Source organism: Mirounga leonina, unplaced genomic scaffold (genome assembly GCF_011800145.1).
Source record: "Mirounga leonina isolate KUSES-001 unplaced genomic scaffold, KU_Mleo_1.0 Mir_200, whole genome shotgun sequence".
In the NCBI taxonomy this organism is placed as follows: Eukaryota; Metazoa; Chordata; class Mammalia; order Carnivora; family Phocidae; genus Mirounga; species Mirounga leonina.
The window spans coordinates 18186405-18209346 of NW_023270503.1; positions in this window are offsets into that span (position 1 = coordinate 18186405).

Consider the following 22942-nt stretch of genomic DNA (forward strand, 5'->3'; position numbering starts at 1 on the left):
GTCTCTGTGGATAGGTCTGTTGCCAATCTAATGTTTCTACCATTGTTGGTTACATATCTCTTCTCCCGAGCTGCTTTCAGGATTTTCTCTTTGTCTATGAGACTCGTAAGTTTTACTATTAGATGTCGGGGTGTTAACCTATTTTTATTGATTTTGAGACGGGTTCTCTGTGCTTCCTGGATTTTCATGCCTGTTTCCTTCCCCAAATTAGGGAAGTTCTCTGCTATAATTTGCTCCATTATACCTTCTGGCCCTCTCTCTCTTTCTTCTTCTTCTGGGATCCCAATTATTCTAATGTTGTTTCGTCTTATGGTATCGCTTATCTCTCCAATTCTGCCCTCGTGATCCAGTAGTTGTTTATCTCTCTTTTTCTCAGTTTCTTTATTTTCCATCATTTCATCTTCTGTATTCCTGATTCTCTCTTCTGCCTCATTTATTCTAGCACTTAGCGCCCCCATTTTTGATTGCACCTCATTAATAGCCTTTTTGATTTCTACTTGGTTGGATTTTAGTTCTTTTACTTCTCCAGAAAGGGTTTCTCTAATAACTTCCATATTTTTTTCCACCCCAGCTAGTATCTTTAAAGTGATGATTCTGAACTCTAGATCTGACATCGTACTAATGTCCGTATTGAGTAGGTCCCTGGCAGTTGGTACTACCTCTTGTTCTTTTTGTTGAGGTGATCTTTTCCATCTTGTCATTTTGTGCAGAGGAGAATAGATTAATGAGAACAAAATGCTAGCAGAGTAACAACGTCCCCAGAAAATATACTCTAAACAAATCAGAAAAGACCTGAAGCAGTGGGAAAAGAAAGGGAAAGAGAAAAAAAAGAGAAAGAAAAAAAAGAAAAAGATAAAGATAAAAACAAAAACAAAGAAAACAAAACAACAACAACAAACAAACAAAAAAAAACCAGAATGTGATCAAATATGATCAGGCTGGTATATAGATCAGTGCCACACACTAGATTTGGGGTGTATTTTGGTCTTTTAGAAGAAAGTGCCTCCCAAAATTTTAAAGAAAGAAAAACTTATATATGTACAAAAATAAGGGTTGATATGATGAAGGGATGGAATATGACTGTAAAAATGGATATTATAAAACATTTTATAAAAGGAATTGATAAGAAGTTGTTTGAAAAAAGAAAGAAGAGGATTTTAAAAAAAAAAGGGAGAGGATGTGATCAGGCAGGGGAATAGAAAACACCATATACTAGAGATTTAGGGTATATTTTGATCTGTTAGAAGAAACTCTCAAAATTTTAAAGAGAGAACAACTTATATATATAAGCCAAAAATATGGGTAACTACTATGAAGGAATAGAATATGACTCTAAAAATGAAAAATAAAAATGTTTTTTTTTTAAAAAGGGATTGATAAGATGTTGGTTGAAAAAGGGAAAAAGAAAAATTCAAAAAGAAAAAAAAAGAAAAAAAGACAGTTAAAAAAAAATTAACTTTGAAAGACTAAAGAATCATGGTAAAAAAGCCATGATTTGTCTGTGCAGTATTCCCCTAGCACTGGAGTTCTGCCATTCTAATTGATCAGTAAACTTGGTCTTGGCTGGCTGTTCTCACTGATCTTCTGAGGAGGGGCCTGTTGCTGTGGTTTCCAAATGTCTCTGCCAGAGGTGGAATTGCCCTGTCCTTGCCCCCTCCCTGCTAAGTAATCTGCTCGGGTTTGCCCTCCGGGGCTTTTGTTCCCTGCGAGCTTTCCGTACAGCTTTGGAGGCGGAGAGGGAAAATGACGGCCTCCCAATCTGCGCCCCAAAGGAGCCAAGAACTTGGGCCCTGCTCCTCAGTGAGCCCCCAGAGAAAAGAAGTCAATCACTCCCGTCTCCCCGGTCTCCGGCCACACTCTGTGCTCACCCGGCCTGTGACCGCGTGTTTCTATCTCTGGCACCCGACCCCGGGTGGAGTCTCCAAACCCAGCAGATCCCTGCGGTGCACTCCCACGCGGCTCCTCCCGGGGGAGGAAGGTGAGTCTCCCCGGATCTGCCACTTGTTGGGTCCCTGCTGGAGGAGCAGGGGCCCGACTGTGCCGCGGATCACGGTTTATGGCCACCCCGAGCTGAGAGCCCGCGCCTGGGCTCCGCCTCTGCAGCCGACTTCCCTGCTCTGTTACCTGGGAGCTCTGCCACACTCAGGCACCCCCGGTCTTTCTGTGACCCCGAGGGTCCTGAGACCACACTGTCCCGGAGGGTTCCACCCCCCGCTTAGGCACCAGAGTGACGTCCCTCGGCGGAGCAGACTTTTAAAAGTTCTGATTTTGTGCTCCGTGGCTCTATCACTTGCCAGAAGTGGCCGATGGAGGCCCCTCCCCCGCCGTCTATCCTCCCGAATATCGCCTCGGTTTCACTTCTCCACACGTCCTACCTTCCAGAAAGTGGTCGCTTTTCTGTTCAGAGAGTTGTTGCTATTCCTTTCTTCGATCTCCTGTTGGGTTTGTAGGTGTTCAGAATGGTTTGATCCCTATCCAGCTGAATTCCTGAGACCAGATGAAATCCAGGTCTCCTACTCCTCCACCATCTTGCCCCGCCCCCAGTGTTTTTTTTTTTTAATATATATTTGTTTTCCTACTACAGTGCAGTTGTTTTAGGGCAGGAACTATGCTTTTAATCTTTGTATCCCCATGCTGAGAATAGAGCCTGGAATATAAACGGATGGTAAGTAAAAGAATTCCAATTTGAGCTACATCTGTAGCCACAGGGACCAATTACCCAACTTCTCCTGAGTTGATCAGCCTCAGGCAGGCGCAGCTTGACAGCACCTGTCTTTCTCCTAGGGGGCTCCCATGTTGCTGCTGAATGACGAGATGGAGGGGTTGGGGTGCTGCTCCCTCCACAGATGTGTAACCTGGAGGGTCAGGGAGCCTAGTATGCATGGAGCAAACATTTGACCAGTGGAGGATGGGAGCAAGTGGATAAAAGGCTGGGAGGACAGTCCTGAGATGCAGAATTTTTAAATTTTTTTTATTCAGTTAGCCAGCATATAGTATGTCATTAGTTTTTGGTGTAGTGTTCAACGATTCATTAGTTGCATATAACACCCAGACCGGGGGTGCCTGAGTGTTGCATATAACACCCAGTGCTCATCACAGCACGTGCCCCCCCTTAATACCCATCCCTCAGCTACCCCTTCCCCATACCCCTCTTTCTTCTGTAACCCTCAGTTTGTTTCCCGGAGTCCAGAGTGTCTCATGGTTTGTCTCCCTCTCTGATTTTTTCCCATTCAGTTTTCCTCCCTTCCCCTGTGGTCCTCCATGCTATTACTTATGTTCCACATAGAAGTGAGATCATGTGATAATTGTCTTTCTGTGCTTAACTTATTTCACTTAGCATAATACCCTCCAGTTCCATCTATGTCAATGCAAATGGTAGGTATTCATCCTTTCTGATGGCTGAGTAATAGTCCATTGTATATATGGACCACTTCTTCTTTACCCATTCATCTGTTGAAGGACATCTCAGCTCCTTCCACAGTTTGGCTACCGTGGACATTGCTGTTATGAACATTGGAGTGCATGTGCCCCTTCTTTTCACTACATTTGTATCGTTGTGATAAATACCTAGTAGTACAATTGCTGAGTGTAGGGTAGCTCTATTTTTAACTTTTTGAAGAACCTCCATACTGTTTTTCAGAGTGGCTGCACCAGCTTGCATTCCCACTAACTGTGTAAGAGGGTTCCCCTTTCCCCACATCCTCACCAATATTTGTTGTTTTCTGTCTTGTTAATTTTTGCCATTCTAACTGTGAAAGGTGGTATCTGAGATGCAGAATTTCTTCCGAGCATTTGGAAGATGGTCCCGCCAGACTAAGAAATCTCTTATACTTGATGACAGTCAGCCATCAACTCAGTAATGGCTCCTTACTTATTCTCTTTCCTCTCTCCAGACACTTTCCTCTCCCTCCTTCTGCATGCAGTAGTGCATATCCCAGTTCAAGAGTGGAACACAAACTGTGGATACAGGCTTTTCTTTCTGGGAATGTAGGCTTACACAGTTACACATCTAATGATTGCTAAGGAAAGAACTTAGTTGATGAGTGATACTGTTAAATTTGTTAAAAACATAACAAATTTGCAAGCAAGTGTTTGTGTTTTAATATAATTGTGCTTCTTGCTCCTTGATTTTATTGAATAGCTAACAACAATGATTCAGAATGTTGATCCACAATGTGCCCTTATAAAGAGAAGGGATAAATAAATTTTATTATTCTACTCAAGTAGTGCTCAAGCATATCTGACAGAGAGTAGCCTTTTTTGTTTTGTTTTTGTTTTTGCTAGGTTGCAACTCACATTGGAGCACTTGGGTGCTGTCATCTTTTCATTTTGGTTTTTATTTTTTTTTATTTTTTATTTTTTATCTAGATAATCAGTACTGGAATATTTCCAACCATCTACATGATTTCTTAAAGATAGGCAAGATAGTTATACTTTTGAATTCCGTTTTTAGTTTTGGATCAGGTCTTTGGTATTAGGTAGACCTAGTTGAGTCCAAGTGTTGGTGAGTCCCTGGCACATGGCAATTCAGAAGCTTTTTAGAGTTGGAGTACCACAGAGACAAGCATAATGTCTTGAACACAGTAGGCAGTCAGTAATTGTTGGCTGATGGGAATAGGTATAATGTATTTTATAACTAGCCCAATCTTTATCTCTCAGGCTATGTTTTATAAGGTAAGGGAGAGACCTAGATGTTACTTATTTAATTTTAGCTAAGTAAAGACCAAAACACAATTATTCAGATTTAAAACAGAGTGTTTGTTCCTAAGGCCAAAATGCTAAATGTAGTCTTTTATTGACAGATTGATGGATTAATTATGTGAGTCACTTTAATTTGACAGTTTACTCTTATATTAACACAAATGGTCTCAGCCAAGGTTGTAGTCTCAGCTAATGTTGCATTATTCACAATGAGTGCTCTCTGAGCTTTGTGCACAGGTATACTGGCCTAGTACTCCTCAGATTATAATAAACACAGAATCACCTGAGGGTCTTGTTTATTTTTTAATTTAATTTAATTTTATTATGTTAGTCACCATACAGTACATCATTAGTTTTTGATGTAGTGTTCCATGATTCACTGTTTTCTTATAACACCCAGTGTTCCATGCAGTACGTGCCCTCCTTAATACCCATCACTGGACTAATCCATCCCCCCACCCCCTCCCCTCTAAAACCCTCGGTTTGTTTCTCAGAGCCCATTCGTCTCCCCCTCCGATTCCCCTCCCCCTTCATTTTTCCCTTCCTTCTCCCAATGTCCTCCATGTTATTCCTTATGTTCCACAAATAAGTGAAAGCATATGATAATTGACTTTCTCTGCTTGACTTATTTAACTTAGCATAATCTCCTCCAGTCCCATCCATGTTGATGTAAAAGTTGGGTAATCATCCTTTCTGATGGCTGAGTAATATTCCATTGTATATATGGACCACATCTTCTTTATCCATTCATCTGTTGAAGGGCATCTTGGCTCTTTCCACAGTTGGCTATTGCAGACATTACTGCTATGAACATTGGGGTGCATATGGCCCTTCTTTTCACCACATCTGTGTCTATGGGGTAAATACCCAGTAGTGCAATTGCTGGGTCATAGGATAGCTCTATTTAAATTTTTTGAGGAACCTCCACACTGTTTTCCAAAGTGGCTACCAACTTGCATTCCCACCAACAGTGTAAGAGGGTTCCCCTTTCTCCACAACCTCTCCAACATTTGTTGTTTCTTGCCTTCTCAATTTTTGCCATTCTAACTGGTGTAAGGTGGTATCTCAATGTGGTTTTGATTCGAATTTCCCTGATGGCTAATGATGATGAACATTTTTTCATGTGTCTGTGCCATTTGTAGGTCTTCTTCAGAGAAGTGTCTGTTCATGTCTTCTGCCCGTTTTTTGACTTGATTATTTTTTGGGGGGGTGTTGAGTTTGAGAAATTCTTTATAGATCTTGGATATCAGCCCTTTGTAGTGTCATTTGCAAGTATCTTCTCCCATTCTGTGGGTTGCCTCTTTGTTTTTTGACTGTTTCCTTTGCTGTGCAGAAGCTTTTTATCTTGATGAAGTCCCAAAAGTTCATTTTTGCTTTTGTTTCACTTGCCTTTGGAGATGTATCTTGAAAGAAGTTGCTGTGGGCGTTGTCGAAGAGGTTACTGCCTATGTTCTCCTCTAGGATTTTGATGGATTCCTGTCTCACATTGAGGTCTTTCATCCATTTTGAGTTTATCTTTGTGAATGGTGTTAGAGAATGGTCGAGTTTCATTCTTCGGTATATAGCTGTCCAATTTTCCGAGCACCATTTATTGAAGAGACTGTCTTTTTTCCACTGCATATTTTTTCTTGCTTTGTCGAAGATTATTGGACCATAGAGTGGAGGGTCCATATCTGGGCTCTCAATTCTCTTCCATTGGTCTATATGTCTGTTTTTGTGCCAGTACCATGCTGTCTTGGTGGTCACTGCTTTGTAATATAGCTTGAAACTGGGCAACGTGATGCCCTCAGCTTTGTTTTTCTTTTTCAACGTTTCCTTGGGGATTTGGGGTCTTTTCTGATTCCATACAAATTTTAGTATTGTTTGTTCCAGCACTTTGAAAAATGTCATTGGAATTTTGATTGGGATGGCATTGAAGGTATAGATTGCTCTGGTTAGCATAGACATTTTAACAATGTTTATTCTTCCGATCCATGAGCATGGTATGTTTTTCCATCTTTTTGTGCCTTCTTCAATTTCTTTCATGAGTGTTCTGTAGTTCCTAGAGTATAGATCCTTCACCTTGTTGGTTAGGTTTAATCCGAGGTAGCTTTTGGTTTTTGGTGCTATTGTAAATGGAATTGTTTGTGTAATTTCTCTTTCTACAGTTGCATTGTTAGTGTATAAGAAAGCAGCTGATTTCTGTGTATTGCTTTTGTATCCTGCCACATTATTGAATTGCTGTATGAGTTCTAGTAATTTGGGGGTAGAGTCTTTTAAAGTATCATGTCATCTGCGAAGAGAGTTAGACTACTTCTTTGCCAATTTGAATACCTTTTATTTCTTTTTATTGTCTAATTGCTGTTGCTAGGACTTTTAGTACTATGTTGAACAATAGTGGCGAGTGTGGGCATCCTTGTTGTGTTCCTGATCTTAAGGGAAAGGCTCTCAGCTTTTCCCCATTGAGGATGATATTCGTTGTGTGTTTTTCATAGATGGATTTTATGAACTTGAGGAATGTTCTCTCTATCCCTATACTCTGATCAGGAAAGGATGCTGTATTTTGTCAAATGCTTTTTCAGCATCAGTTGAGAGAGTGGTATGGTTCTTCTCTCTCCTCTTATTAATGTGTTCTATCACATTGATTTGTGAATGTTGAACCCACCCTTTTATCCCGAGGATAAATCCCACTTGGTTGTGGTGGATGATCCTTTGAATGTATTGTTGGATCCTATTAGCTAGGATTTTGTGGAGGATTTTGGAATCCATATTCATCAGAGATATCAGTCTGAAATTCTCCTTTTTGTTGGGGTCTTTGCCTGGTTTGGGGATTAAGGTAATGCTGGCTTCATAGAACGAGTCTGAGAGCTCTCCTTCTGTTTCTATTTTCTGAAACAGCTTCAGGAGAATAGGTATTATTTCTTCTTTGAACGTTTGGTAGAATTCCCCAGGGATTCCATCAAGCCCTGGACTCTTGCTTTTTGGGAGGTTTTTGATCACTGCTTCAATTTCGTTACTGGTTATTGGCCTGTTCAGGTTGTCAGTTTCTTCTTGTTTCATTCTTGGGAGTTTATAGGTTTCCAGAAAGGTGTCCATTTCATCCATGTTGTTCAATTTATTGGCCTATAGTTGTTGATAATAATTTCTAATAATTGTTTCTATTTTCTTGGTGTTAGTCGTGATCTCTCCCTTTTCATTCATAATTTTATTAATTTGGGTCTGTTCTCTTTTCTTTTGGATAAGTCTGGCCAGTGGTTTGTAGATCTTATTAATTCAAGGAACCAGCTTCTAGTTTCGCTGATCTGATCTACTGTGTTTCTGGTTTCTCATTCATTGATCTCTGCTCTAATCTTAATTATTTCTCTTCTAATGCATGGCGTAGGCATCGTTTGTTGCTTTTTCTCTAGTTCTTTAAGGTGTAGAGTTAGTTGGTGAATTCGGGATTTTTCTATTTTTTTGAGTGAGGCTTGGATGGCTATGTATTTCCCCCTTAGGACAGCCTTTGCAGTATCCCATAGGTTTTAGACCGATGTGTTTTCATTCTCATTGGTTTCCATGAATTGTTTAAGTTCTTCTTTGATTTCCTGGTTGACCCAACATTCTTGAGCAGAGTAGTCTTTACCTTCAAAGTGTTTGAATTTCTTCCAATTTTTTTCTTGTGATTTATTTCCAGTTTTAGAGCATTGTGGTCTGAGAATATGCAGGGAATAATCTCAGTCTTTTGGTATCGGTTGAGACCTGATTTGTGACCAAGTATATGGTCTATTCTGGAGAAAGTTCCATGTGTGCTCAAGAAGAATGAGTATTCTGTTGTTTTAGGGTGGAATGTTCTGTATATATATATGAGGTCCATCTGGCCCAGTGTGTTATTCAAAGCTCTTGTTTCTTTGTTGATTTTCTGCTTAGATTATCTGTCTATTACTGAGAGTGGAGTATCGAGGTCTCCTACAATTAACGTATTATTATGACTCTTTATTTTGGTTAACAGTTGGCTTATGTAGTTGGCTGCTCCCATGTTAGGGGCATAGATACTTACAATTGTTAGATCTTATTGTTAGACCCTTTAAGAATAATATAGTGTCCTTCTGTGTCTCTAACTACAGTCTTTAGCTTAAAATCTAATTTGTCTAATAAAAGAATTGCTACCGCAGCTTTCTTTTGAGGTCTGTTGGCATGGAAGATGGATCTCCATCCCTTTACTTTCAGTCTAGATGTATCTTTAGGTTCAAAATGAGTCTCTTGTAGGCAGCATATGGATGGGTTCTGTCTTTTTATCTAATCTGCAACCCTGTGCCGCTTTATGGGAGCATTTAGGCCCTTCATGTTGAGAGTGATTATTGAAAGATATGAATTAATTGTCATCATGTTGCCTGTGAAGTCCTTGTTTCTATAGATTGTCTCTGTATATTTCTGTTCTATATCATTCTTGGGGTCTTTCTTCTTTTATAGAACCCCCCCTTAATATTTCTTGCAGGGCCGGCTCAGCGGTCACATATTCTTTCAGTTTCTGCCGGTCTTGGAAGCTCTGCATCTCTCCATCCATTCTAAATGACAGTCTTGCTGGATAAAATATTCTTGGCTGCATGTTCTTCTCGTTTAGTACCCTGAGTATGTCTTGCCAGTCCTTTCTTGCTTGCCAGGTCTCTGTGGATAGGTCTGACTTTATTCTGATGTTCCTCCCTATGTACATAAGTAATCTCTTCCCCCTAACTGCTCTTAAAATGGTTTCCTTTGTTCTGAGATTTGCGAGTTTTACTATTATTACATGCCAGGGTGTTGGTCTGTTTTTCTTGATCTTGGGAGGGGTCCTCTCTGCTCCTAAGATATGAATGAATGTTTCATTTCCCAGATTAGGTGAGTTCTCAGCTACAATTTGCTCAAATATATCTTCTAGTCCTCTCTCTCCACCCCTTCAGGGATCCCAATAATTGTGACATTGGAACTTTTCATGGCATCACTTATTTCTCTAATTCTGGGTTCATGGATTTTGAGTTGTTTCTCCCAGGCCTCCACTTTTTCCTTTTTTTTCTATCAGTTGGTCTTCTAGATCACTTATTTGTTCTTCTGCCTAGTTTACCCTAGCTGTTAGATTATCTAGATTAGATTGGATCTCTCGGATAGCATTTTTAAGTTCTGCCAGTTCAGCTTTCATTTCTGACCTTAGAAACTCTATGTTGCTATTAATCGATTTCTCCATTCTAGCTATCATCTTCATAACTGTTACCTGAAGTCCGTCTCTGACATCTTGGTTATATCTGTATCCATTTGTAAATCTGTCAGAAGTCACAGTCTCTGAGTCTTTCCTATTTTGGGGGTTCCTCCTCTTAGTCATTCTGTTGAGGGGTGGTTGAGGGAATGTATAGAGTCCAAATTATTGACCAGAACCCAAGCAAGATGCACCTGTTTTCTTGGGACCTTAGGGTTGCTGGCCTCTTGTTTTCCCAGCCTGTCTTCTGGGGGAGGGGCCTGCCATGCTGCTACACAGGCAACCCTGTTTGGGGCAGAGTTGCCCTGCCCTTTGTGGGGGCAGTTGGGTTCAGTGAAAACCATTTTTGGGGCACTTTTATTCTCTGGCAGCTTTCCCTGGCGGCTTTCTGCATCTCTTCTGAGAGAGAAGAAGAGACCATTTCCAACCCTCTGCCTCAGAGCAGAGAGATCACAGTCTGTTCTTCAGTGAGCTCTCCAGGCCACACTATCTCCGTTTCTGTTTGTGCTGCTATAAACTGCAGCGTCCTGGGTTGTGTGCCCCTCAGCAGGGCTCCCAGTCCTCGCCTCCAGGTCGGGGCATGTCTCTGCCCTCTGTGCTTCTAAAACTGCCAGCCACCCTCAGTTTGCTCGTGTGGCCCCGCCGCTCCAGGTTTCAATCCGGGGGGGCTGCCCTAAAGTCCTTTCCCCGCTGCTACCAGTCTGCAAGTCTGTGCCCTGTCTCCAGCGCGGGAGGCTATCGCTCACTGGTGGTGCAGGATCCCGAGGGCTCCCTCCCCCTTCCGTTTATCTTCCAGTATCTGCCTGCGGAATCACGGCTCCCCACTTCATACCTTGAAACCAACCGCCTGTGACATTCTGTTTGTAGAGATCCAGATCTATCTTCTTACATCTCAGGCCAATTTCATGGGTGTTCAGAGTGGTCTGGTAGATATCCAGCTCAATTCAGGGGATCTGTTGGAATAGGGTCCCCTACTCCTCCACCATCTTTTCCCTTCTCCTGAGGGTCTTGTTTAAAAACAGATTCTGATTTGTTAGTCTTGACTGTGACCTCACATCCTCCCTCCATTCTAACAAGCTCCTGAGTGATGCTAATGCTTCTAGTTCTTGGGCCACATTTTAAGTAGCAAAGACTTAGCACAGAAATTTAAGAGCAAGACCACCACCACCAAACTCTAGAGTCAACCACTAAAACCCACCTGGGAAAGATGTAGGAATTAGGTTCTTTGGTTCAGGTGAGTTTATGTTGTCATCATGGCAGCTGTAGCCTCATCCATAGTAAAATACAGTCACATTAATTTGGATATCTGGTGGTAGAGAAGCTCAGGCCCCAAATAATGCAAAGTGACTTCTCAGTGACAACATTTAATCCTTCACCATCACTCACTTTGAGCAGGCAAACATTTTTATTTGCTCCCAGGTATGTGCCCCTGAGGCTGTGTAGCTCCTTTATGAAGGGCAGGTAGAATGGACACTAGAAGGGTTAGATTAAAGGAAACGGAAAAGGTTAATAGAGGTTACCAGTATAACTGATAACAATGAGATTGAAATGGCTTCACAATTTTCATTATGCCAAAAGGGTAGAAAAGCTCAGCTATTATTTTATTTTCTGCTGTGATCTGAAATAGAAAGGTTAAAAGTGGCCTTAACTAAATTAGGATAGTTTTATTTTGCCTCTGGGAATACTGGGAAAAATAGAATCAACTTTTTTTTTTTTTTAAGATTCTATTTATTTTGAGTGGGGGGGGAGAGAAGGATGGGGGGAGAGGCAGAGGGAGAGGGGAAAGCAGACTCCTCGATGAGCAGGGAGTCCAACATGTGGCTCAGTCCTGGGACTCTTGGATCATGACTTGAGCTGAAGGCAGATGCTTAATGGACTGAGCCACTCAGGCTCCCCAGAACCAACATGTTTTGATTTTATGTTTGAAATATGCAGGCACAGGAAATTAGGCAAATCACACATACTGTGATATTTGTAAATTGAATTATAGGCTAACATTTGCCAACTGTCTACAGTGTGAAAGCACAAGGTAGGTGTGTCAATTTCCCACAGGATCTCTATTTTACAAGATGCCATTGCTCTCCATACTCAGTGGTCTGTGCTTGAACTCCTGGGTCTTTTCAGATGGCCAGTGGTTTGTTACTGGTTCATTTTTGGGAGAGAGTGGTTCACAGTGATCCGGTGAGAGAGCTGAGGTATGATCCCCTGAACACTGTGTTAGCCCTGTTTGCTACAGGTGGTATCCACTGGCACATTTTGTGAATGGCAGCATTAGTGTTCTCACTTTGCTCTTGTATAAATTACTTCCTGCTGAAGCTTACCAATTTTCAAACACATAGATGTGTTCTTTCGCTAGTTCTTGGTAATAATTTAAAAATTTCTTCATTGCACTGATGAATTTCTTTCATCTGAACTTTGAAAATGGACAAATCAAAACTGAACTTTGAGCTCTGTGTTAAAAAATATTGCATGCATTTTTATGCCCAAGTTCTCATATTTTCTAATCAAGAAAAATCACTTGAGTAAAGATTTTTATGGGATATAAGGGGACTTCATTACATCATGCCATTTAACGCTACTTACAAAATTCTTTCTAAAGTTTTTGGCAAACAACTACATTTTTCACTAAGGTAAGTGTCCTTTCTCCCTCTTTCCCTTCCTGCCTCTCGATCCCTCTCCCTCCTATTTTCTGTAAGTATATAGAAAGGCCGTGTGATCACACAGTGCAAAGAAGCCATATGCAAGAAGCCAGAAGAGAGCTCTCACCAGAAATTGAACCCTGGCAGAATTTTATATTTCCATTTTCCAGAACTCAGAAAACTCTGGCAAATGTTTAATCCACATCGTTGTTGGTATTTTGCTATACCATGGTCTGCTATATGGCTTACTGAACAGACTAATACCCTGCCATATTTTTCTATCTGGAAATGAGCAACCTGATCTCCATATGGAACATATTTTGTGTGAGTGGGGAGAGGGACACAACTTTTAGAGTGGCAGTGGTTTTAAGGTCAAACTCTTGGCATATAAGTGGCATTGATGCTGTTAACAGTTGTGTTTACAATAAATTCTACTCCCAACAAGCAGCGCAGACTAGCATCTGGAATCAGGGCGGGGCAGGGCGGGGCAGGCGGAGACAATGGCACTGGAGCCAATTCTATAGTAAGGCTTTAGCTATTATTCCCGGAGGCTTAGCTAGGAATTGCATTCTCCAGCCCTCTCAACAATGGTGTGGGCTACCTTCGATTCTTTCACAATCCCTTTTCTACCTCATTGCCATAGTCCGTTTTTTCCCTGTGACCCATAGAAATGTATTTAGGGGAATATAAGCGGGCAAATCTACAGTACTAAGAATATAAGATTTAAGGTTTTGATTTGTAAATGATTCCACCGAGCTATCAACACAGGATGCTGAACAGATGTGTCCCAGGAAATTATTATACACTAAAAAGATGTATCAATGCAAACTATTTAGTAGAAATAATTTAGTAATAATAACACATATAAGACACATTCTGACTTATTTTAACTTTCTCAGTACTACAAAATCACTCTATCCTCTAGTCTTTAAAATAGTTCTGAATTAAATAACATGAACATTATTAAGGAGGCATTGAAAGGTTAGAGGTATTAAGTAATACATTTGAAAAGTTACAGGATTCTACTTGGATGGGAAACAGACCTCAGGCCCCCTGAACATATATGGTATGTTACATGTTCATGATTTCCTCTCCTTACCATTATTTGGTTTTACCTTGAAGGTTTATAGAGCCTTCTAGGAATCACCATTAATTTTTATATTCATAGAGACACTACTTCCTCTTTCACTGCTGCCATTTTATACTGTTCATCGTTTCCAAAAATTAGATCAGATCACATTCTTCTAAAGATTTCCCAGTTTAATTCTTAACTCTGCTTATGGTTAACCTGATCATTCTTTACATTTATTAACATGTTTGCATGTAGCGTAATGCCATCCTTTGCAAGTGTTATTAATAGCTCCAGTGTGATGATAACTTTTGGAGAGTTGGATTTATTTTCATGCTTTAATTCTCCAGCTAATTGGGCTAGTAGTCACAGAAATGTTGCCTCAGTGACACTTCATAACATTTTTTGGGGGATCCTGTGTTTTTTTTTTGACTTCCAGTCTATCAACTTTGATTGCTTTGCTACTATATGAGCTTCTAATGATCAAAATTTTAAAAAATTATATGTATATAATTTAAATGTATGTATATAATTGTAAGATTATATCAAATAATTTGATAGTTATCATTATAGTAGGCCCTTTGTGAAAAGGAAGGTGAAGTAGCACATCGTTGAGGTATTTGCTTGACTTCTCTTTCTCTCTCCATACAAATCTATCACTAAATCCTTTTGGTTCTCTGTGCTAAATATGTTTGTTGGTTATAGTCTCAGAAGGACACAGATAGGACATTCAGATCAGAATGCTTTGAGGGAGTGTTTAATAAAAGGACTTTTATTAGTAGTAATATTTGGAGTGGAGAAGGGCAAAGGGAGAGGAAAAGAGAGAATCTTAAGCAGGCTCAGTGCCCAGCGTGGACCCTTATCTCACAACCTTTAGATCCTGACCTGAGCTGAAATCAAGCATCAGATGCTTAACCAACTGAGCCACCCAGGAGCCCCTAATAAAAGGACTTTTTTTTTTTTTTTTTTTTTTTTACAAGGGTGTACTTGGGTTTTTTGGGAACCACAAGAGATAGTGAAGTGACCTGGGATGAATACCAACCCCATAACTGAAGGGGCAAGGAAGGAACAGTTCCTGGAATCTAGGAGGAGACAGTCCTGGGGAGGAGGATATTTTAGAGGAGGTTCTGGTGAATGGATACAGCAGTTGGTCAGGGAGGGAACCAGGGGAATAAATAGCTCAACATTACCTCCTCTCCCCTTTCAGGCTGCTATTAGGGTAGAACCAGTAAAGGCAGTTCAAACAAATCAGTCATTAAAGAGAGGCAAAGAGTGGAGGCCCATCAGGAGAGGCAAATGAACTATATCTGGCATAATATCCAAATCTGATTACTTGTCATCACCTTCATGGAAACCACCTTAAACCAATTCTCATAGTCTCCGTGGGCTATTGCAGTATTCTGCTTGCCTTTTCAACCAATCTCCTCTTCACCCTATTACACATTTCCACAAACAGCCAGAGTGATTAATTTTCTCTAAATCAACAAAGAATCCTTCTCTTCTCAAACCACTTTTCCAGTATTCTGATCTTTCACATTGCCCCACTAATTCCCACAATCACGTACTGGTCCTTGTCTCCACAACAGCAACTTTTCTTAATCCTCACTTCTCAGTTTCTGGATTCCTTTCCTCCTCTTCTTTTGTACTGTAGACAAGCCAGTCCTTTCCATGACCATTTGCTAGCCTTGTCAGTACTAATAATAGTGATCCCTTCATGCCTCACTTTAAACATTCCACTCCTGTGCTATCACCTACTATCTTTCTTGCTCATCTCTAGAGCCCCATCCCTAACACCCCTTCACTCATGCCTAAAATTCATCAGTCATCTGCCTCTTTACTGTCTCTCACCCCCCTCCAATACTTGCATATTCACTGCATCTTCTTATCCAAACATTGTAGTCACTCCCTTGAGTACATTCTCTCTCTCAGACTCTCTTCCTAAACTTGATGAACCCCAAGTCACTATGTACCGTGCCCCAGCACAGAGTGGAATCCAGCTGCAGAAAGCATACAACCATTCCAGTGGTCTTCCTTTAAATTCATGATTGTGGTCTCCTGTGGGCCCTTAATGCTGCCTACCTGTCAGACTATTTTTTCTTGATCTATTCAGTCCCCTGCTGCCTAAAACACATTTCTTTCATTCTCTTCTCTCCTCAAATCCCCCAGAATCTTTTCCTACATTCTACTCTCAGCTAAAGGCCTTGTTTCATACTTCACTGAGAAAAATAGAAAAATAGAAAAATAGTATTCAGAAGAGAAATTCCCAAGCTTCCATCAGCACCACAATTCACCAGCCTACATCACATCCTCTGCCTTCTGTCCTGGTTCTACAGATGGCCACCCCATGTTCCTAACCAGGGCCAAGTCCTCTACTTGTGCATACCCTTTGGCCATCCCTTCTTAGTCTCACTTACTAGTTTCAGTTAATATCCTTACTCTATACCATAGTGCCCAGGGCTATAATCTTCAGCTCTCTCTCTCTTTTTTTTTTTTTTTAAGATTTTTATTTATTTATTGAGGGAGATAATGATAGAGAGCATGAGAGCGGGGAGAGTCAGAGGGAGAAGCAGACGCCCCGCTGAGCAGGGAGCCCGATGCGGGACTCGATCCCGGGACTCCAGGATCCTGACCTGAGCTGAAGGCAGTTGCTTAAACAACTGAGCCACCCAGGCGCCCTCTCTCTCTTTTTGATATCACCTAATTTTTTGGCTTTTAATATTATCTACATATGTATGACTCCTAAATTTGTATTTCCTGCTCAGACTTTTCCTCCAGACATCAGATTTGTATATCCAATTATCCCTAAGACAGAAGATGTTATTGGCTGAATGTGGCCCCTGAAATTCATGAAGTCCTAACCTCTCTTTACTTGTGCCGACTGCTAGAGCATGTCTGTAGAATTCTAAGATTGAGAGAATCATTTGAAAGCCACAGCTATTAATCAGTAAAGGATTTTTGGCTAGGTGAGGATGGCAGCTTAGACTCCTAGAACTTTCAAACCTAACAAAAACTGAAGTGCTTATACTTTAAAAATAAACTTAGTTTTTGTTATTTAGTGACTTTAAAAGCCATTACTTCCGAGATGAGTACTAGAGTTTGGCAATATTATTTTACATAGACATTCTCAATTCACCTTCCTAGGATTCTGGAAGACTTGGAAACTATTTGAAGAATATTAAGCCTTTAAATTAAGTCCACAGATGTGGCCAGTGACAAAAACTTTATATACTGTTTTTTAAAAAAGAATATCTAATTCTGTTCTACTCTCTTTATATCCAAAATAGAGAAAGCTTCAGGGGAAAGTGTCAAACCATGGTGTAAAGCCAGCTCATGTAGTTGCAAAGAAAAGGGTTTTCAGCATGTGTTGAAAGTTATTTTTGACATTTCTATAAATAAGCTCATCTCACATTTCTGTGCACTTCCTCCACTTAATAAGAATTTAAAAAAGTCCAGCAGAGTTTGCTTCTTTATGCATCATCTAAATTTCAGCAAACTTCTTTTTTACTTTTAGATAAAAAATGGGTGGAAATATTGCTATTACAGTTCTATGCCCATTAAAATAGTTTAAAGTGTAACTCTGTCTCTTTGCAAAAGCTATTTGTCATTAAGGTGTCTATTTAAAAATATGATTAATTTTATGCAGCTGTCAAGGGTGCAGATCTCTTACAAGAAGACCCAAAGCATGTCAACCAGAAACATGCCCAAGTTTGAAATTATTAGAAATCATTACACAACATGACACAACACTGGTAACATTCTAGGAGTTTATCAGATTGTTTGATAGAAAAGAAGGAACCAAGGAAAAAGGAACTTGTAATTATAAGTGCTTCTGACATCTGCAGTGATTTTCCAATTTAGAGTAGATGAAATTATTTTCATGATGTGAGCAAATGGATTCTCTGTGTGTTAGGGTAAATAACCTTTTATTTTAAAATTAATTTTTAATATAAAAATACAGAAGTATATATGTACACCGTCTGTGTAGTTAATAAGTATTTATTATGACCTATTACATCCCAGGAAGTATAACAGGTGCTGGGAACATAGTGATGTCCAGGACAGGGTTTCTCTTTGCCTTCTTGGAGCTTAGAAGGTGAGAAAGACACACGATGAGGAGCGCCATCTAGGAGGTATATGCACAGAGATCTAATTTGGTCTATGAAGACTTCCTTGAAAAATTAAATTTTACTCAAGTTTCAAGGAATGAAGAAGCAGAGGCTGGGGTGAAAGGAAGAGAACATTGCAGCATTTTTCCTGAGGCGGGAGAGAACTTCCCTTATTCCAGATACACAGCAGTGTCTAGCGTAACTGCATAAAATAGAGTGAGAGTATATCAGACAAAACTGTAGGAGTTACCAGAAATCAGGGAGCCATGTTATTTGATCCAAAGCCATAGAATAATTTTAAGAGTGTATGTGGGTGCATGGGTGGGCGAGTACACATGACAAAATCTGCCTTTAGAAAGATCCCTTTAGGGGCACCTGGGTGGCTCAGTAGGTTAAGCTACTGATATACTTTGGCTCAGGTCATGATCCCAGAGTGCTGGGATCAAGCCCCACGTAGCAGGGAGCCTGCTTCTCCTTTCCCTCTGCCTGGCTCTTCCCCGCCACTTGTGTGCTCTCTCTCAAATAAATAAATAAAATCTTAAAAAAAAAAAAATCCCTTTAGCTGCCCGAGAAAAGAATAATGATTTCCCAAAGGGAATGGCAGTCACAAAGGAAAGAGGTGGTTGGGTTTTGAGCTACTTAGAAGTCAGCCTTTTTGGATTTGGTGATTCAGAAGTGAGGAGTGAGGGAGGAGGAGGAGGACAGGGGTGAATCTTAGGTTTCTCATGTGGGTGAGTATGTAGGCTAGTTCCTCAGATAAGGAAGAGAGAGGGGGAACAGATTTGAGGGCTGGGAAACATGAGTTCACATGTGTGAGTCTAGAGCTCAGAGGACATGTAGGGTCTGGAGAGATACATTGGAGGACCATAAGCATGTAGATGGCAGGGAAAATGGGGAGAGTGGATCAGATTGCTTAGGGAGGAGAAAAATGAAAGGAGTGAGAGTATGGGGTTTCTCAGAAGAGTGGTAGAGCTAGGTAGTGTGAAAGCCTGAGGTAGGAAGCAGGTATGGGAAAAGGGGTTTTATTGGGAGGGAACTGAGAATAGGAATTGAGAAATGTTGGTGAGAAGATACAATGTTGAGTTTTATTTTTTGCTTTTCCCAGGACAGTGATAACCACCCTCTCTAGCATTTGTTTTTCATTTTCTTTTCTAACATTGTAAACTCATTTGTTTACTGTCAAATAGCTGGATAGCTGCTTAAGTCAGATGTACCTACATCTTTGTGTGGTAATGTGGAAAATTGAGGGTTATGATTACAAAGACAGGTGTGAAATGCCCCATATCCACAAGAGTTGACATTAAAAAGATAAAAGCCAAATGTGTGCCGAGATAATCAGGAATTGCAAGGTTAGCTTCAAACAAGACTGAATGCAAGGTATAGCTTTAAAGGAAACAAACTGGGGCACTTTCTGATGGAAAAAAGATGTAATCCACAAGGAACATAGAAGTGTCATGAGTATATAGCTACTAAAATACCGTCACACTACATAAAGCAAAAATAAAAGAAAGAAAATAGAGAAATTGATGTAGACCTATCTCTCAGCCAGTGACAGATAAAATAGACACACAGACAAATGAATATGGATAAGGAGGATAAATAAGTTTATCATATATATGTATATTTCAGACTGAATTGCTAACAGACAGTGAGTGCCCTTTCAATTTAATCAACCCCAGAGCATGTGCATTCATACAGAAGCACACACACCCAGGTATTTTGCTTTTTGGGAGATTCTCATGCATATTCCTCTATATTTCCATATACATATATGTAACTCATTGCTCTCTTTAGGATATACATGGACATCTGTATCCTAAAAAGCACAATAATTTCCTAAAGTTGTCATCATAAGGGTCACCTTTTCTGAGCTGAGTATGTTGAAACTAGAAATTGCTAATAAAAATAGAAAAAGCAATACAAAAACAACTACTTAGAAATAGAGGCACACAAAGTAAATTGAATGACATTCAGTTAAAATGTGAATTAATCTAAAAAGTAAAAATAATAAAAGCATATATATCAGAATATATGATACTGTTAAAATTGTACTCAGAAAAATTCATTGCTTTGACATTCATTGTATTAATAAATGATATAAAAAGAATTAGGTATTTAAAATATAAGTTGGAAAATTAAAAAAACTTAAGGAAAATTGAAAGAGGAAGTAAAGATAAAAGAAGTAAATGAGATAGAAAACAGAAAAAAGAAAGAACAAAGTACTAAAAGAACTAAAAGCTGGTTATTTGCAGGGAGAAACTACTTTCTGACCTGTTGTAAACTGACCTAAGAATTTTAGTTCTTTTTAATGCAGAAAAGTAGCTTCCAAAATAGACATGGTAGATAAAATGCTTCCAAAACCTCATTACCAGTTATTAATGACAAGTCTCAGACTAAAATTGGTTATAGATTGGTTATTAATATCAATTACTAAAAATTAAAAAAAAATTCTACACAGAACTTTTCAAACATTTTACACTATAAATTTGATTTCATGTGCACTTGAGAAGAATATGCATTCTGCTACTGTTGGGTGGAGTAATCTACATATGTCTGTTCGGTCTAGTTGGTTTATAATGTTCTAGTCCTCTATTTCTTATTGTTCTTTTGTCTAGATATTCTAACCATTATTGGAGAGGGATACTGAACTCCCCCACTGTTAATGTAAAACTGTCTATTTCCCCCTTCACTTCTGTCAGTATCTGCTTCATATATTTTGGGGCCCTGTTGTTTGGTATTTATGTTTATAATTATTATAGCTTCTTGATGAATTATATAATGTTCTTCAGTATATAATGTCCTTTATCAGTACTTAATGTCCTTCTTTGTTTTTTGTAACAATTTTTGACTTAAAGTCTATTTTGTTTGATATTAGTATTGTTAGTAACCCAGCTGTCTTGCTTACAGTTTGCATGGAATATCTTTTTCCATCCTTTTACTTTGAATCTATTTGCATCATTGGATCTAAAATGAGTCTCTTAGAGACCACATATAGTTGGATGATGTTTTTTTCTTAAATCCATCCTGCCAATCTCTGACTTTTGATTGGAGAATTTAATCCATTTATTTTTCATTACCTACAGGAAGGACAAACTTCTGCCATTTTAATATTTGTTTCCAGTATGTCCTAGCTTTGTTGTCTTTCAGTTCCTGCATTACTGTCTCTTTTTGTGTTTAATTGATTCTTTGTAGTGTCCCACTTTGACTCATTATTACTTCTTTCTGTGACTGTTTTTTTAGATATTTCCTTGGTGGTTGCCATGGAGATTTTATTTAACATACTAAATTTATAATGATTTATTTTGAATTAATGCCATCTGTACTTAAGTAACATACAAAAACTCTATTTTACAGCTCAATTCTTCTTTTAATACTGTTGTCACAAATTACATCTTTATACATTGTGTGATTATTAATCTAGACTTACAATAATTGTTTTGCACATTTGTCTTTTAAATCATGTAGGAAATAAAAGGAAGAGTTGAGAATATAAAGTATAATAATACTGGCTTTTAAATTTACTTATAGAGTTACCTTTACTGAAGTTCTTTATTTCTTGACCTAACTTTGAGATACTACCTAGTGTTCTTTTATTTCAGCCTGGAGGACTTCTTTTAATATTTTTTCTAGGGGAGGTCCGCTGGTGATGACCTCTCTTATCTTTTGTTTATTTAGAGATATCTTATTAATTTCTCCTTCACTCTTCATGGATAATTTTGCTGAGTATAGGATTCTTGGTAAGCATTTTTTGTTTTCTTTAAGCACTTAAATTACTCTCTTCCAGCCTATTCATGTCCTTTGTCCATGTTTAAATTAGATTGTTTGATTTTTGTTGTTGAGCTGTAGGAGTTCTTTATATATTCTTGATACTAACCCCTTACCAGGTATATGACTTGCAAATAGTTCCTCCAATTCCATAGGTTTCTTTTTTCACTCTGTTGATTATGTCCTTTGCTGTACAGAATTTTAAAAGTTCATTGTAGTCCAATTTATTCATTTTTCTTTGTTGCCTGTGCTTTTGGTGTTATTTTCAGAAGTCATTGCCAAACCCAATGTCATGAAGCTTTTCTCCTATGTTTTCTTCTGAGAATTTTAGTTTTGGCATTTATAGTTAGGTCTCTGATCCATTTAGAGTTAATTTGTGTATCTGGTGTAAGGTAGGAATCCAACTTTATTCTTTTTGCATGTAAATATCCAGTTTTTCCCGTATCATTTGTTAAAAGACTGTCCTTTCCCCTCTGTATGATCTTGATAGCCACTGAAAAAAGGCATTTGACCATATATGGGAGGTATATTTTTGGGCTCTCTATTCCATTGGTCTATATGTCTGTCTTTATGTCAGTACCAAACTTGTTTTGATTATTGTACCTTTGAAGTAACTTTTGAAATCAGAGTATGAGATAACCAACTTTGTTCTTTTTCAAGATTGTTTGGGCTATTTGGGATTTCATATGGATTTTAGGATGGATTTTTCTATTCCTGCAAAAAAATCACCTTTGGGATTTTGCTAAAGAGTGCATTGAATCTACATTTTGCTTTGGGTAGTATTGATACCTTAATATTATATTCCAATCTGTGAACATGGGATGTCTTCCCATTTATTTGTGTCTTATTTTATTACTTTCAGCAATGTTTTGTAATTTTCAGTGTGCACGTCTTGCATTCTTGGTTTAGCTTCTTCCTAAGTATTTCATTCTTTTTTATGTTATTGTCAATAAAATTGGTTTCTTAATTTTCTTTTTGGATTGGTCATTGTTAATGTATAAAAATGCAACTGATTTTTGCGTATTGATTTTATATCCTGAAGCTTTGCTGAATTTATTTATTCTAACAGTTTTTGTTTATGTGTGTGGAATCTTTAGAATTGTTTTCATATAAGATGTAATTTTACTTTTTCCTTAGAAATGTGGTTATCTTTTATTTTTATTCCCTAATTGTTCTGGCTAGGACTTCCAATACTATGTTGAACACTTTCTTAAATACTTATACTATGTTTATATAAACATGATAGTTTTAATGATTTATTGGTACATAACAAACCAATTCAAAATTTAATGGTTTAAAATAACCATTCAATTATCTTTTTAAAATAAATTCATTTTTTATCATAAGTGTACACCTTTTTAAAACAATTTATTTGAGAGAGAGCAAACGTGCTTGCAAGAATAGAGGGGGAGGCAGAGAGAGTTTTTTTTTTTAAGATTTTATGTATTTATTAGAGAGAGAGAACAAGCAGGGAAAG